Source organism: Ovis canadensis, chromosome 11 (genome assembly GCF_042477335.2).
Source record: "Ovis canadensis isolate MfBH-ARS-UI-01 breed Bighorn chromosome 11, ARS-UI_OviCan_v2, whole genome shotgun sequence".
Lineage (NCBI taxonomy): Eukaryota > Metazoa > Chordata > Mammalia > Artiodactyla > Bovidae > Ovis > Ovis canadensis.
In genome coordinates, this window is record NC_091255.1 from 61,024,739 (window position 1) to 61,041,516 (window position 16,778).

General features: G+C 53.6%; 1 protein-coding gene across 7 annotated transcripts in view; it reads left to right on the forward strand.

Moving 5' to 3' along the window:
- The window catches only part of RBFOX3 (RNA binding fox-1 homolog 3), a 433,842-nt gene that overhangs the window by 97,047 nt on the left and 320,017 nt on the right, over nt 1-16,778 (forward strand). For 6 of the 7 annotated variants that reach the window (XM_069543863.1, XM_069543862.1, XM_069543859.1 and 3 more), the window contains exon 2: nt 14,178-14,321. The gene's annotated coding sequence lies outside the window, so the exon portion shown is untranslated. Of the gene's footprint in view, nt 1-14,177; nt 14,322-14,907; nt 15,081-16,778 lie in introns of all 7 variants that reach the window. The other variant, XM_069543865.1, reaches the window with a different exon arrangement.

Sequence of the window (16,778 nt, forward strand, 5' to 3'; positions counted from 1 at the left end):
CAGTGCACCTCTTCATACGACCAGCCCTGGGCGTGGTGTATCCGTCCCCATCTGGCGCTCACCAGAGGAGGCTAGGTGTGGATTCTGGCTCCTGCTGCGGGTGTGCAAGGCGGCCAGGGTGGGGTCTGGGCGAGGACACTTCCTATGTGGTCACGTTCTCTCCTTTCTTCTTGCTGTTAGGGAGCTGACGCTGAGGCTTTGGGCGACAGCGTGCTGATGGCCGTGGCCCTCCTGCCGCTGCTGCTGGAAGCCCCCAGGGGCAAGTCTCTTTGCCCCGAACACGGAACACCGGCAGTATCATTACACTGATCATTGCTTCTTCCCAGACGTATTGATCTGACTCCTGTCGCTGACTCTGGCAAGTCGAAAGTCTCTGAAGCCTCAGGGACCTGAGACAGCGGCTGTGACTCAGGGTCTATTGTCAGTCCAGGAGGTGACAAATTTTTTAATTTAAAAACTGAGTACAACTTGGTACTCTGTGACAACCTAGAGGGGTGGGATGGAGGTTCAAGAGGGAGGAGACATGGCTATGCTTATGGCTGATGACGTTGTTGTATGGCAGAAACCAGCACAGCATTGTAAAGCAATTATCCTCCAATTAAAAATAAATGAAAAAAAAAAAAACCAGAGTAATTCGCATACTATGAAATGTATGCATGTGTATGTGTGTGTGCGCTTAGTCGTATCAGACTCTTTGCAACCCTTTGGACTGGAGCCTGCCAGGCTTCTCTGTCCGTGGGATTTTTCAGACAAGAATACTGGAGTGGAAGTCCCCCAAATGTATAGGTCTTAATGTAGACCAAGCAGTTTTGACAAATGTATGCGTCTGTGTAACTATTACCTAGTTTGAGATATAGAACTTCCCCATCTTTCGAGAAAGTTCCTTGATTCGGCATGAGGCGCTAGAGTGCCTGGCTGGGGTGATGGGACGCAGGCAGGAGAACCTCGGACTTACTTCCAGCCTAGGCAGGACTCCTAGGATGATGGCCTCAGCCAATGCAGGCCTGTGAGACCCCAGCTCCTTTGGGCTAATGTGACTGGCTGAGAGTGGGCAGCAAAGGAACAGACAGACAGGAGAAGGGGCCTCGGCTGGAAAGAACCAGGCAAGGTCATCGGCTCATTCTCCCCTCCATACAGTCTCACTCATCATCAGAGAAGATGTCCGTGTCCTGTGTGGCAGGCACTCCTGTGAGGGGCAGACAGGCATTTGGCATTCAAGTGATGCTCTTGGAAACACCTGAGACAGTATAGGGGAGGCTCAGAGCTGGGCATCACTATACGAATTATCCCACAGCAGGGCCCCTGGGGAATTCTTGGAATGTTTGTGCAAAGGACATGTGGTTACAGTAGCTAGGTGAGATATATATATATATATATATATATATATATATTTTTTTTTTTTTTTAAAGCACTCTACCGTTTTAAGTTTTATTTCCTGATGCTCAGGCTTGAACTGCATTCCCTGTGCCCAGGGAGAGAGGTGTGGCCCAACAGAGGGAACATTTAAAAAACCTTCCAGGAGTCACAGTCAGGCTCCAGAAAACCCCCAGACCTGGGAGTGCACAACAGAATGGAGGACTCAGGGCCAGGTTGGGCACTTGAAGGACCCCGGGGAGAGGACACAGTCATTTTGGTTCCTGCACTGCAAGAGCAAAGACTGAGTCTTCACTCAGGCCCACTGGCTTTTATGACCCAAAGGCCACTACACCCCCAAAGTCCTTAGCACCCCTCCTATCAGCACCTCAAAATGCTGGTCCATGCAGGCATCAAAGTGTCCTCGGGAGGGAGCCCCAGGAGTCCCCGTTCTGCCCTCTCCATTTCTCTCCACTTTGCGAGATTTAGAATCCTATTAAGGTCTTGGTCCCTTCCATTGGTGATGTAAAGCCAGTCTGGAGAAAACGTCAGCTGTTCAGCTTCGAAATCCTATTACCAAATGCTGTGCTTCCACCCCACGGATGCAGGGCAGCGCTAAGATAAGTGAGAAGGAATCTGATCCAGTGGTGCTGCGCTGTCTGCTAGGCCCACCTGGGAGGGGCTGGAGTCTCATCCTCACCCCCAACCCCCGGCCCCCCCACCCCAGACAGCTCCTTCGACCCTACCTGCCGAGCCCTCCCCACCTCCCTCCACCTAGTTCCCACCTCTGCGCCCCTCCCCCACACGTCCCCTCTGACCTGCCAGCCCCCCTCCTCCTGCCCCTCCCTTAGTCCCTTTGCTCCATCCCCCCTCCCCCACCCCCTCCCTCAGGTCTATACCCTCTGTGACTCTACCCATGTGGCTGCAGCCCTGTCCCTACCCAGTGTGCCCCATCTCCAGGTATCTCAGGCCCCGTGTCCCTCCCACACCTCCCTGAGCCCTGCGCCCACAGCCCCGCCCTGTACGCTCTCCCCTTTGCACATCTCCACTCCCTGCACGGCTTCTACACCTCCCTTTGCCCCCGTGTTCCCAGCTCCTTCACTCCTGAAGCCCAGGGATTCCTTCCTGGAGGGGGTTTCTGGCCCCTCCCATCAGGCCCTCTAGAAAGCTTGGCCAGGGTCTCGCTATGCCAGCAGCAAGAAGCCAAACCTGATCAGTGCTGGGGTAACTCCCCTGTCCCCGTCCCTGCCCAGTAGAGCATCCCTGAGGCGGTGTCCCTGGCCTGCAGGAGGGCAGAAGAAAGGGGACAGGTGTGAAGAGGTGGCTTTGATCTTTCCCTGGGGGTGGGCTTTGGATAATGCCCAGGAAGCAGAGTGAGGCTTAACCGTGGGGAGTGGGCTGCCCTTCACCCCGGGCCCAAATCCCAGAGTCTGCTTTGTGAACAGATGTGGTCTGAAGATCGGGCTCACTTGGTCTGCTCCAGACTCCCCCATACACCTGCCCATCTTCCTAGTTCTGGTGAAAATCGCTGACCTCCAGTTCTGTGATACCAAGGTGGGTTCTCTCCAAGTGTGTCTGTCAGAGGGATTGACTTTCTGATATATGCCACTGGCCAAAGGACTTGGCCAGTGAGCCAAGGCAGATTTGAGCTAATTCTTCAGTGGGCCTTTCGGGGCCTTCAGCCCCCAGCTGTCTTGTCTCTCCTGCCACCTTCCCTGCGTTCAGGCCTCCTCAGTTGGCTGGTGAGGCTCCCCTACCTGGCCTCCTTCCTGCATTTCTGGTCCGCTCTTTGTGCTCAGCTCTGCTGTCATTCTGAAAGTCGGTCACACCCTCACCCTTCCTGCGTCCACAGTGCTCTGTGCACCCCTTCTGTAGCATCCATCGGAGTGTATGGCAGTTTCCTGTGTAAGTCATGGCAGTGCACACCCACGCTGTCACCCAGGCTTCAGTGTTTTGCAGGTGGAAGGCAAAAGGTGGTGTTATCACCACCTGTATGGCGGGAGTGGCCCCTCGTGGGTGAGCCGGTGAAGGAAGGAGAGGTTATGCAATTTGCCCAGGAGCCCCCAGGTGGAGGTGGCAAGGTGCGGGACACACCCTCCCAGCCTCACCCCTTAGACGCCCCTGTCTGCCCACTTCCCCACTAGACTGTGAACTGCTGAGGGGCCATGCAGGATGTACCCTTGGTTCCCACCGCCTAGTTCGATGTGGCACAGGCTCTCCAGGTTTGCTGAATGCCTGGAGGAAGTATGGTGGCCACTCGGACTTCCTCCAGCCTCTTCCCCAAGAGCTCATCGAGTTACTTTCAGAGTCTTCTCTCTTTCCTCACCTCCTCCCTCCCAATCCAACTGTGTTTTTCTTCACAGCCAAGGGGCCCTACCCCTATAACGGTGTATGGTGAAGTGGAGGGGAGAAGGGGGAAGGGATGGTTTGTCTACCAGTTATCGGGGGCCACTAGGTGAGAATCAGAGTTTTGATCTTTCCATTCACTTGTTCATTCATGTGACTTTTCATGCAAATATCAAGAACCTAGTATATGTCATGGAGAAGGAAATGGGAACCCACTCCAGTATTCTTGCATAGAGAATCCTGCAGACAGAGGAGCCTGGTGGGCTGCCGACCATAGGGTCACACAGAGTCAGACACGACTGAAGCAACTTACCATGCATGCATGCATTGGAGAAGGGAACGGTAACCCACTCCAGTGTTCTTGCCTGGAGAATCCCAGGGACAGAGGAGCCTGGTGGGCTGCCGTCTATGGGGTCGCACAGAGTCGGACACGACTGAAGTGAAACAGCAGCAGCAGCAGCAGTATATGTCAGGTGTTGGGTTTACAGTGGTGAACAAAACAGATATTTCCAAGCTCTCACAGACTGTGATTAAGTAAAGAAATAAATCAAAATATGATTAGTTTGTAACAAGTGCCAAGAGAGAGTGACCACCGAGCTGGGGACTACGCTAGCTTGAGGTGCCGGGAAAGCCTTGCATTAGAGATGTGATTGCTGCTTGAGGACGAGAGATGGGATGCAGGCAGCAGTCCCACAAGGAAGCAGTGAGTGAGAAGCTCTCACCTGGGGACGGTGGGAGACAGCTGGGTCCCTTAGAACTCCAATCTTGCTAGACCTCTTTGAAGACTCTGTTGCCTTCCTTCTGAGAACGCCCCTGCCTTGGGCTTTTGTGGTATTTTGCAGTCTCATCTTCCTTCTCTTGGGGGCCTGTCCTTGCTCCTCCATTCTCTCCCACAAACTCCTGGGGTGTCTCAGGTATTCCTTCTCATCACCTGTTCTATACTCCCATCTTCTCATTGGTGTTCTTATCCACGCCCATGTCTTCAGCCACCATCTGTATTTTGGAAATTCCTGGGTTATTTACCTATTGCTCTGTAATGGATTACACTAAAATGTAGTGACTTCCGACAACAATCACTTATTAGCTCATAGTTTCTGGGATTCAGGAATCTGGGGGTGGCTGAGCTGAGTGCTTGTAGCTCCGAGTCTTTTGAGAGGTTGCAGTCAGCATGCTGGCTGCTGACAGGAGGCCTCACTCACTATGGCCGTTTGAGTGTCCTCATGCCACGGTGGCCAGCTTCCCCGAGTGAGTATGACCTGACCTCAGAATCAATCCACCGTCGCTTCAGCCATGTTCTCGTGGTTACCCAGACCAGCCCTGGTCTGACGTGAGCAGGGGCTACATAAGAGGATTGGAGGTGAGAATTATAGGGGCCACCTTGGAGGTGGGCTGCCACAATCTCTAAAGCAGACAAGACTGTTTCCTAAGTCTTAGATCCCAGCACCCAACCATCTACCAAATATCACCCCACCCCCGACATACCAGGGGCTCTTTGAACACATGTCCAACTCCACAAGCCTGGAAAAATTGTATTATGCAATTGTTAACATATGCAGAAGTGTAAAAGGTAGGTTATAAACTATCAAGCCAGCTGAAGCCTCCTCGATGTAACCTTGTCTAAGTCCTGTCTATCATACCAACCTCCTTCTGCTCTTTCCCAAATCTTAGTTTCTCACTTGATTCCTGGTGACAGCCTCCTGATTGAGATTCTTGCCTTGGTTTTTACTCCCTCCATCCTGTCCACATTGGCACGAGAGCAAGCATCTGTAAGGCACACATCTGCCTCGTTTCCTGCTTGAAATTCTTCAAGAGATCGTTTAAAGCCCTTGGTGTGACGTTCAAGGTGCTTCAGGATCTGATTCTTGACTTGCTGGCCAGTGTCGTCCTCAGTACCTCCAATCCCACACCTCCTGCCCCATCATCTGCATCCCTGGAAGACATCTCGCCTGCTCCTCCTTGCTTGGCTCTGCACCTGCTGTCTCTGCCTCCGCTCTCCTTGAGTCTCTCACTCACTCCAAGGTTGGCGCCTCCTCTGGGAGCAAGAATACCGTCTCAGGATGAGGGAGGAGCCTCTGCCCTGGGCTCCACACATCCTCTGCCCATCCCTCTCAGTGGCACTTCACTCCTTCATCCCATCACTCGAGCACACTCATTCAACGCCTGCCACATGTCAGGCACTGTTCCAGGTGCCAGGAACACGGCACTGAGCAAAACGAAGGCCTGCTGTCTGGAGCCTGCCATCCGTGTGAGCCCTGAGCCCACTTCGGCCCAGATTTTTGGTTAATTGTCATCTCTCCCTCTGCAAGACCCTTGGGGGCAGATCAGGGTGGCATCTCTGACCTGTGTTCCTAGCATCTAGAAGGGACTTGATGGACTCAGCGCAGGAATGGTGCTTTCTGGAAGGGCCAGAATGTGGGAACTAGATGACCTGAAGTCTCCTGAGTCTAGAACAGACCTAGTTAACCATTCCAGGGTCTCGGTCATCAGTTCCGAGACACGGCACCCCTGGTTTGGTGAGGGAAGCAGGGAAGTGGGCAGCAGAGACTGAGAAGGCTTTGGATCAAGCCCTTGGCAAGGCCATCTCATCGAGAGTTGCTTGGGCTTGCATGTGACTCCCTGGTGTCCCCACCACTGCCCAAGACTCAGCTATTAATTACCCACCTGCCAGGCTTTCAGCCAGCCTCGCAGACCTCTTGGGTCTAACGCCATGGCCCACCCTGCTGGCGTGTGTCCAGCACTCCATGAGAAAGAAGGCACCGGCCGCCTTCAGGGCCCCCAGGGAGCCAGCAGGAGCTAGACTGGAGTTCTCCTGTGTTTTGGGAACATTTCGGGGTTGGGGCCTGGAGTCCCTTGGCCACTGGTCCCAGCCTCACGTCAGCGGTTCTGAGCCCCCAGCTTGAGCCTGGCTATCAGTCGGGTCACAGTTTCCAGCCGCTCCTCCAGAAATTGCTTTCCTCGACCTTGGGGAAAATTGCTTCCCAAATGACACCCCTCCATTTCACAAGCCTTAAACATAGCACCGGGGACACATAAATTACACGAGGCCCTTCCCATTCCTGTCGGCTACATTGAATAATGTAGCATTTCAACAATACCTAAAGGTACACTATTATTAAAACACACTGGTATTAAAAAAAGAAGAAGCAACAGCAGTGGAGCTACATTAAAATTGTCACAGACTCCCACTAGATGCCAGAATCATAAAACCCAAATTATTTTTGCCAGAGAAAGGATTCATAAGGCATGAGGGGAGTTAGGAACGGAGCTGGTTTCACACGAGTGGTTTAAAAATGGGAGGAGGAGATTCATTTATTCAGAATATTACATATCCTCTGTAATCTTTACAACTGAAATGTGATGCTTCATGTTCTTCTCCTGGTTAAAGAAATAGCAAGTTTGGCTTTCTTAGCTTGAGTCTCATTTCAAGCTCTGGTTTTGGTTGTTAACTCATGTTTTGGGGGAAGAAGAATGAGAAGGAATAGGTGTGTTGAGAAATTGAGGGGAATGCCGTCAGCATCCCTGAGAGATGCCTTGAGAGAGACGGAAGAGAGAAGATGGGAGAAAGGACCCTGGCTCACAGGGAGAAGCAGGTTTCAGAGAAAAATAAGGAAGGAAAACAGTGCCTTGCAGGCAAGTGAATGAGGACTCTGCAGTTTAACAAATGGGTACAGTTAGCAGGGGGTGCTTCCCAGGGGGCACGAGAGGTAAAGAACCCACCTGCCAATGCAGGAGACATAAGAAACACGGGTTCGATCCCTGGGTTGGAAAGGCCCCCCTGGAGGAAAGGTTGGCAACCTGCTCCAGTATTCTTGCCTGGAGAATCCCATGGACAAAGGAGCCTGGTGGACTACAGTCCATAGGGTCACAAAGAGTCAGACACAACTGAAGCAACTTAGCATGCCTGCATTCATAGTTAGCAGGGGACTTCCCTAGTACCTCAGCAGTAAAGAACCTGCCTTCCAGGAGACACAGGTTTGATCCCCTAGTCAGGAATATCCCCTGGAAAATGAAATGGCAACCCACTCCAGTATTCTTGCCTAGGAAATCCCATGGACAAGGGTGCCTGGCAGGCTACAGTCCATGGGGTGGCAAAAGAGTCAGACACGACTTGGTGACTAAAACAGCAACAAGCAATAGTTAGCAGGATAAGCAGCCCTGTTTGGTTTGGATATTTGGATAGTTTTTAAAATTGAATACCGAATCCCTGCCATTATTCTGAATTTTTTCTCAGTTTTATTGAGATGTAATTGACATATAACATTAAGATGTACAACATAATAATTTGATATTTGTATTTATTGCAAAGTGATCACCATAATTAGCCTAGTAATATCCATCACCCTCACATAGTTACATTTTTTTTTCTTGTGATGAGAACGTTCAAGAACATACCTGCAGTGCAGGAGACCTGGGTTCAATCCCTGAGTTGGGAAGATCCCCTGGGGTGGGGAACAGCTACCCACTCCAGAATTCTGGCTTGGAGAATTTCATGGACAGAGGAGACTGGCAGGCTACAGTCCATGGGGTCTCGAAGAGTCAGGCACAACTGAGTGACTTTCACTTTCCCTTCGTAGCACTGTCATCATGCAGTGTTATGCCCCCAAATGTGTTCATGTTCTAACTGGAAGTTTGTCCCTACTCACTACCTTCACCATTCCCCCCACCTGCCCCAGTCCTCTGCCTCTGGTAACCACCAGGCTATTTCTCTGTTTCTATGGCAAATCTATGCCACCACTCTGAACTTCTTTTACTTTCTACCACACCAAACCGGAGAACTAAAGGCCTCCCTCCTGTGCAATGAGATGCAGCAGGAATGTGTGGTTTGGGGAGAAAGGCCCATTTCTAAGATGTGTATGTTGAGTCCTCTGGGATTTTTCAGCTTCCATTTCTGGAGTCCCTGTGGGAAGCCGCACAAGGAGGCTGGCACATCTCTGGCAGTATTAGTGTCCTCATTGAAACAACCAAACAAGGTACAACAAAATCCCCAAAACTTGATTTCTGAAGATTTCAGAGTCCTGTGGGAAAATCTTCGCTATTACCAATGGAGTCCCCTTTACTCCATCCTGCCCCCTCCTCGACTGCCTTAGGTGGCTCCTGGTGTTCATGGCTGACCTTTATGAAGAGGCCTGTGGCTCTGGGGGCCCTGAGAGCTCATTTGGCTCCTTGAAGCATTAGGAGAAAATGCCTCTGATTTAGTGCAAAGCCTTCTGAATGCATTACCCCTGTGCTTCTGGGAGGAGCCGATCAGGTGACGTTCCAGACGCCATGCCTCATGGAGCATCCCAATCTCTGGCGTGCGTCTACACACAGGAGGCTCTTCAGACGAGTCAAAGGGGCAAAGGGTCAGGGCTGTTAGTTCTGCTTGTCCTGGGTCACACAGCGCGTCAGAGATGGGGCTAGCTGGAGGAGAACATGCTTCAAGTTCTTCCTGCCCCGATGCCCCAGAGGTTGCAGAAAAGTCACCCAGTCTGTCATGGGGCAGGTGCCCTGTGCCTTGTCCAGAGCAGATGAAGGGCTGCACTTGCAGGACCACATCTGCCCAGAGGAGGCGCCGTTGTCCACACCCCGACGCCCAGTGGTGCTGTGTGCTGGCAGGCGGCCCAGTGAGGGCGCTCCAGGGAGGGCTCCATGTTAGCTCACCCACCAGCTGTCTCTGCTTCTCTGGGTTGCCTCCACCTGAGCCCTGTGAATAAAGCCTCTTCCTCAGGTAACTTGTACATTACAAAGGACTGTTCTCTCGCCAACCTGTCCTTGGGCCCTGAAGTCCCAGTGAACCTTTCTCTTGGAGATTTGGAAGCAAATCCAGAGTATCTGCTTGGCTGTTGGACCTTTCTCTGCAGGAAGCTGTGAGCCTGAGGGGTCTTGGGTGGGCCTGGATTGTCGGCTTTGCTGTGCAGAACGTGAAGGTCATTCTACCTCTGGGAGTCAGAGACCATCCCGCTGACAGGCAATAATTAAGAACAGTTAATTCCACGTGTCGGTTTTCAGGTTGGCTGGGAATTTTAATGAGAAACGTTACTCGTGTGCACACTGCCCACCCAGACGCGCCTCCCTTCTTCTTTTCACCGTTCACTTAACAAATATTGGCCAAGCGCCTACTGTGTGCAGCCCTGGGCCGGGTGCCAGGAGCCATGGTGAGCATAGGTCAACACCAGTCTGCCCTCGCAGGACTCGGTTCAGTCCTACTTCAACGACGATGGTTCAACCCTTCTTCCCTCTCCGTTCCCTCTCCCTTCCTCCATCCTCCAGTCCTTTCATCTCTCCCCACCTCCTCACTCCCTTCAGCCCCCTCCCTCCCAGACTGACACCCCTGCTCAGCCCCTCAGGACAGTGTCCAGCCCCACAGAGGGTGGAGGGCAGAGAACAGGAGGCCTCAGAAAGGAACGGAGGGGAGACTGCCCGGTCCCTGGCAGAGCTGGAGGCTGTGTAGCTGCTCGTCTGGAGGGCTGGAGTCTGAGGGTGGCCAGAGGACCTTGTCATCCATGCAGTCTCTTCTAGAAGGAGCCTCCAATGGGGCCTGGGCCCCTTTCTGTATTGCCTTATTTTTTTGCAGAAGACACTTTCTGGAAGTCCAGGTGTTTATTGTTCCATCTTTTCTCCCCAGTGGCAAGAATCCAACAGGAAGCCTTTTGGGGCTGGAGTGCCAAAGGCAGCCCCCAGCCTCCAGCCACGTTGGGAGCAGAGCTGGGGGTTAGGGTCCGGCTGGCTCAGCAGCCACAGTGGGCTGGAGTGGTCAGACTGGGGCACAGGCCTGGGAGAGCCAGGCCACAGCTGAGATGTGGTGGTGGTCGGGGTGGGGGGTGGCTGGCAGTGGGAATGGGCTCTTTACTGTCCTCTCAGACTCAGCCTTCCCTCCTGCCCAGGCTGCCTGCCCCGCACCCTTGGCAGGACCATGCCTGGTACTTTCCAGATCCAAGGCCTTTTCTATATCATATCTCCAGGTTTCCCAGGAAATAGGCCTGTGTCGATCCCCAAATTATTTTGAAAACCCCCATCACTAATGCCAGAAGTGTGGATCCCGAAGCAGGTAGAGGGGGCAAGGAAGAGTCCTGGCCAACAGTAAACCCTTGTGCCCCAGTGACCCTGGGGTTCTGCAGGGGGTGTGGGGGGTGGGGCCTCAGAGGGCCCCACACCCCCTCCCTCCCTGCAGTGGTGGGGGGTGAGGAGGCCTGGCAGGTTGCAGGGCAGCAGCTGGAGGCCCCTGCCTGCCTCCTACACAGGGTGTGCCCTGGCAGAGGCTGGAACCACAGGTGCCTGGCACTGAGCGTGGCACATGGTGGGGGCACAAGAAATGTAATTCCAAGAAAGAGGAAGATTCAGCTCCCTCCTGCAGCCAGTCCAACTCTTTTGCCTCAGAGTCCAGAGTCCGATATGACAGGCTGTGGCCTTGACCCTGGGCCCCGCCCTGGACAGCTTGGCCTCTTCGCTTTTTGCCGTATCAACTGAGCCAATCGTGTGGGCCTTGAGAGAGGCATCCTGGTGACTTCACTGCTCGGCCTTTACCTCCCCTGCCCAACCACCGCCGCTGGGCTCCGTGGGCAGGAAGAGACCGATTCCTTCCTCTGCAGCCCGGGAGCCAGAGCTCTCTACCTGGGTGGGCCCTGTGGGCCCCAAAACTGTGGGCTTGGCTTCTGTGCCGTGTGTGATGGATGGTGTTTTCTACTGAGGAGTGAGGGAAAATGTGCCGCTACAGTCAGGGACAAGCTGTTAGATAATCTCCCATCCAGCTCGGGTGGAGGAAAACACACGGAGCTGGGAGGGGGCCCCCTCCAGTCTGTCTCAGCAGGCACTGTGTGGGGGGCAGAGTCGGGTGATGGGCAGGTGGGGGACATGACTTTGACCCTGGAGAAGGCGGCCCAGATTGGAGGATCGGACATGGCAATCCAGGCGCTGGTGACTGGAGGAGTTTGGGAACGTCCCTTGGATTCTTGCTGCTCTGTCCTCCCTCTCTCTGTGCCCTTCCCTTTATCGCTTTCTTTCCCGGATTTAGGTAGCAGGGGCACGGGGCATGGGCCTGGCCGGGCTGCATCCACAGCCCCGTCTTGCTCCCAATCCAGCAGGTCTGGTGGAAAAGGAACGCCGGCCCTTGCCTTTTGTACTGGCTGCTGAGAATCAAGCGTTTATTATATGAGAAGCCGGCCTACCTGCCTTCTTGCCGCAGCAGCTGGGGTCACTACCTGGAGCTGCCTGCATGTGGGCTCCCTCCACTCCCAGTTGAGCCCCTTTTCTCCCCAGCACCTCTCCCCCAGCCATCCATCTCCTTGCATGTAGCCCACTGACCTGGGAGAATCAGATCATGCACTTTTATCTCTCCCCTTGAAAAATGGCCTGTGGAGCTCAGGGCTGTTCCCGGCCCCTCCCATGCTCAGGTCCTGGCTCCGTGCCTGGCACGAATGGCCACTGAAAAGGGGATGTGCCCACGCGTTTCTCTGCAGTTGGCAGCACTCTGTGAGGTTGGCCCTGACATTTGGGATGGGGCCCACCTCTCTCTTTAGTAACTGGATTTTAAGAAAAGGAAAAAACTGACAATTTTTTCTTTATTATGTTTCAAAGCTCTGTTGTGAGATTTCTGGGGACATGCCAATGGGAGTCTTTCCACTGGGGTAGGGTGGGGGGCAGAGCTGAACCATCCCCTGGCCAACAAGACCTCACAAGCCCTCCCTAGAGCCAGTCCTTCTGGACTGATCAGGATGGATCCCCTAAATGGATCCCCTTTATGTGTCCTTTCTGCCTAATGGCATACTCACTGGTGTGAGATAAATTAAGCAAAGAAAAGACTTCCAAGGCCCAGGTGCCTCCTACCCTCTACAAAACCTAACCAGCCACCATCAACAAAATAAACACAAACAACCAGATCCCTTCTGTTTTCCTGGGAACTCCTGCTCTAAAGACTACTATGAGACACTGTTCTAAGTAAATCTAGGAGTGTGAAACGAGAAAAAAAGTTGGGGGTTGTTTATTCACTTGCTCGATGAATACTGAGTGAGCTCCAGCTATGTGCTAGGCGTGTTCCAGGCACTGGAGATATATTGAATAAAACAGATCAAGTGTCTGCCCCAGAAGTTGGCATTCTGGGTTGAAGGAGGAGGAAAGAAAGACCACTGGCAACAAGTGCATCTCTGTAACAGCAGATTCAATAATTACTGGGAAAATTCATGGGGAAAAGGAGAAAGGAGTACCAAGGGGATGGTGGTTATTTCTGGTAAGGTGTTTGGTTTCCAGATGACCTCTCTGGAAAAGTGTCTTGCAATGGAATCCCTCGTGGGAGCAAACCCCAACTTAGGTAGGGGAGTGCAGTCCATGTAACAGCTGGTAGAGAGGTGTGATATGGGGTGGGGGCAGGGGAGGGGGGGGAGGAGGCATGCTTAGGTCTGGAGGCACAGCTGGGAGGCCTGGGGACTGCAGAGGGTGGGGGAGGCAGGGAGTGGGCATGGTAGGGGGAGGGGCCAGTGGTACAGCAGGAGGCTGCAGTACCAAGGGTCCTGTGGGTAGAGGAGGATTTACCATGAAGGGATGCACCCATAGCGCCTCCCTGATAGCTCAGCTGGTAGAGAATCGGCCTGCAATGCAGGAGACCCTGGTTCGATTCCTGGGTCAGGAAGATCTGCTGGAGAAGGGATAGGCTACCCACTCCAATATTCTTGGGCTTCTCTTGTGGCTCAACTGGTAAAGAATCTGCCGGCAATGTGGGAGACCTAGGTTCGATCCCTGGGTTGGGAAGATCCCCTGGAGAAGGGAAAGACTTCCTACTCCAGTATTCTGGCCTGGAGAATTCCATGGACTATACAGTCCATGGGGTCCCAAAGAGTCTGAGAAGACTGAGCGACCTGCCCTATGCACCTGTGGAGTCTCGGGTAAGACCCTGCACCTTAACTTTTGCATCCACAATCTTGACTCATTTTCTTAGAAAAGGGCACACTCACCCCCCAAACCGTGTAAGCTTCAAACTCCCCAAACCTGGACTGACCTGGTTTGCAGGCCATTGTAGCAAATCTGGGTATTGCCTCCCAGTGAAATAGGACACAGTTGGGGGGACACATCAGGAGAGTGAAGCCACCAGGGGAATCTGTTAGAATGAGAAGGACAAGGCAGTTGTCAGAGGTGGTGTGGCCATGGGTCCTGGAATCTGAACTGGGTGAGGCGGGGAGTGAGAGCAGGGGGGGATGAGAGACAAAGCAGGGTGAGATGGGCACAGTGGGGCCAGACAATCACGGAGGGGTAGGGGGCAGGGCTCCACCGCAAGAGAGCTGGGCAAGCTGCAGAGGATGTCCCACCCTGGGCAGCAGTCTGGCTCTAATGATTTGCTTTTCACAAGGTTCCCCTGATTCCCTGGGGGTGTGATCCCTGGTGGCAACAAATTGGCTTCGAAGCTGCTCTCTCTTCTCTTGTTTATTAACACCAGTGTTTGCTTTATATATTAAGAAAAGGGATGTTGGCTTCAAAGGCATTTACATTTTTCCTTTTTTTTTTTCCTTCAGGTTGGAAAGCTGCCTCTGAGACTCTGAAGATTTTCCTGCTGATACTCGCTCCTCCCCAGTAACCCTCCATCCCAAGGAGAGCCCCAGAAAGAACACCAGGGGGGCCTCCCTGCTGCCTCAGAACCACCTCACCCGCCACTCCAGGTAAGGCCGCGCCTGCCCACCACCACACCCGTCCTCGGAGTTTGCATTTGTGGTGGAAACACATCTTAATGAGGAGATTTTATTTTACATGGGGGAATGACAGGGACCTTCTTCTGCTGGCTCCAGTTTGCAGGTTGCGGGGTCTTCGTGTCTTCAGGGAGAAGGACGGGGAGAATCGCAGGACTGCAGGAATGCCTTGGGTGGGATTTTGTAAGGAGTGGCTGCTGAAATCCATCAGCCTGGCGGGGAGTGGTTGTTCCAGGAAGGAGGGTGGACAGGGCGCTCGGTCCACCGTCTAGTGTCAGCACGAAATGCCACGGTGGCCAAGGTGGGGGTCTGACCCTCCCTTGCTTGGTTCCGTGCACCTTCCCCTGTGGCCCAGGGATGGGATCCGATGCCTTCACCTGGCTCTAGAGGGAGCTCGTAATTGCCCTGCTCCCTCCCCCAGTGGCTGGACTGTGCTTCAACCCTGGAGTTATCGGCAGGCCTCACGGGCTTAGGGCCTGTCCCCCGCAAGACCGCCCTACTTTTAGCTGCAGGTCTCAAGGACATTTGCACTTCTGACCAAGTGGTTGCGAATTCACAGGTTCCCGCAACTGCCTCAGTTTCGATAATTTGCTAGAACAACTTGCAGTACTCGAAGTGCTGTGCTTTCCGTGAATCTTTGGAAGAGAATTCTTGCTGCCTCCGTGAAGGGGGTTGCAGGGCCCAGCTGCCTCGCCTTTCTGTGGGCTTGAGAACCAGTGTTCTCCTAAAACAGTAAGTGCTTGGTGTCGTGGAAGTTGAAAGCAAGGGACCGGCCGATCCTGATGTCTGGTCCGGCCATCTGGGGCTGGGTGGGCTGGCTACGCAAGCTCCTTTCCCACCCGGAGCTGTTTCTGGGCGCACACGCCGTTTCTGGCCCCTTTGTGGCTTCTGAAGGTGTGCTTGCTTTTGGGAAACAGGAAATGCGCATCAAGGCTCTTCTCCCTTCCATTGGGGTGAAGTCCAGGGAAGAGAGGCATCAAAGAGAAGACCCTGGTGTCCTGTTCACCCTGAGTAGCATGAGGCCTGCAGAGGGAACTGGGCTCTGTATCACCTTCTGATCACCTCCAGGTCGGGGGGTGGGCCTCTTGATGGGAGAGGGCCAAGCACATCCATCAGTGATCAGGGTGCTGGCTGCTGACCCCCTGCAGACACCCTGCCACCCAGTCGTGGCGCCCCCTGCTTTTCCCAATGGGATCCAGATGCAGGCTTCAGAGGGGGCTGCCAAACCTACTATCTGGGTGTGCCCGTACATCCAGAGCTGAGGTCCAGAAAGAAAATAAAGGGTAGGGCAGCAGGCATCCCAACTGGCTCCTCCCTCCCAGCGGCCCCCTCATCCATGACTTAGTCATGAGCAGCAGGAGCAGACGTTTTGGAGAACAGTCGACCCGGGAGAGGGAGGTTTGGGGAATAGCGGATGCCAACACAGGGCCTATGGAGCCCCTGCAAATATACATCTTCCATGCCCTTTCACAGCGGAAGGTCTCCTAGAGAAAGTGCTCCCCAGTGGTGCTCCAGGATCAGTGATGGAGAGGCTACAGGGAAGAGCCTTCGCTCGGGTGAGCAGGCTGTTCCACTCCCAGTGGCGTGCGAGACTGCACGTGTATCTCCTGGTCACTGCAGATGTGTCCTCGATGGAGCCTCGAGGTCAAGTAGGGGCAGAAAGGGTCAGCCCAGGGCACAGAGGGAAAGCTGTTTCCTTCCTAGCCATCGTTCCATCCCTGGCTCCCTTCTTCTGTCTTGGAAAGGGTCCCATAAATTATAACCCACCCGGAGGCTCATCCTTTAAATAAGGATTTGATTTGGATTTTACTGTATAGTAAATTCTGAGTCCTTATTGAAAACATGGGTGGATATGAATCTGCCGCAAAGTGAGATTTGTCTCTTACATGCAGGGGCACAGGCTGGGGCAGATGGGTCCTCCAGATCAACAGGGAGGGAACCCGCCTGTCCGCGTTGGGAACAGACACTCGCCGGGCGTCACCTGCTTTTCTGCTCGTGACCCTCCCCTTTCTCTCTCCCTTCCCTGTCTTCACTCTCATTGGACGGTCTGACTCCTTCCGAAGCTTGGTGCTGAGAGGGCACAGCAGGCTGTTTCTTCTCCAGATGTTTTCTGGGATGGGGGAACCTCTTTGTTCTGGAGATGAACAAAGTCTGACCTCTAGCCTCTTGAGAGGTGCTCCTAAAACCTGCAGGGGACAGGGAAGTGTCCATACCAGGGTTTACTCTTCTCATCTGAGAAAGAGTGGCTTTGGGTTGGGCCAGTGGCACCTTTTCCAGCACAGGGGACAGTGTGTGACCGCATCAGGGGCTGCCACACTCTTCTTGGGTCAGGTGTGGGTGTGCCGTGGCTGTGCAGCTGGCAGTCTGGGCTGTTGTTCCCCACCCACAACATTAGAACTCGTCTGTCTACCCCCGGCCCCCACCCTAGGG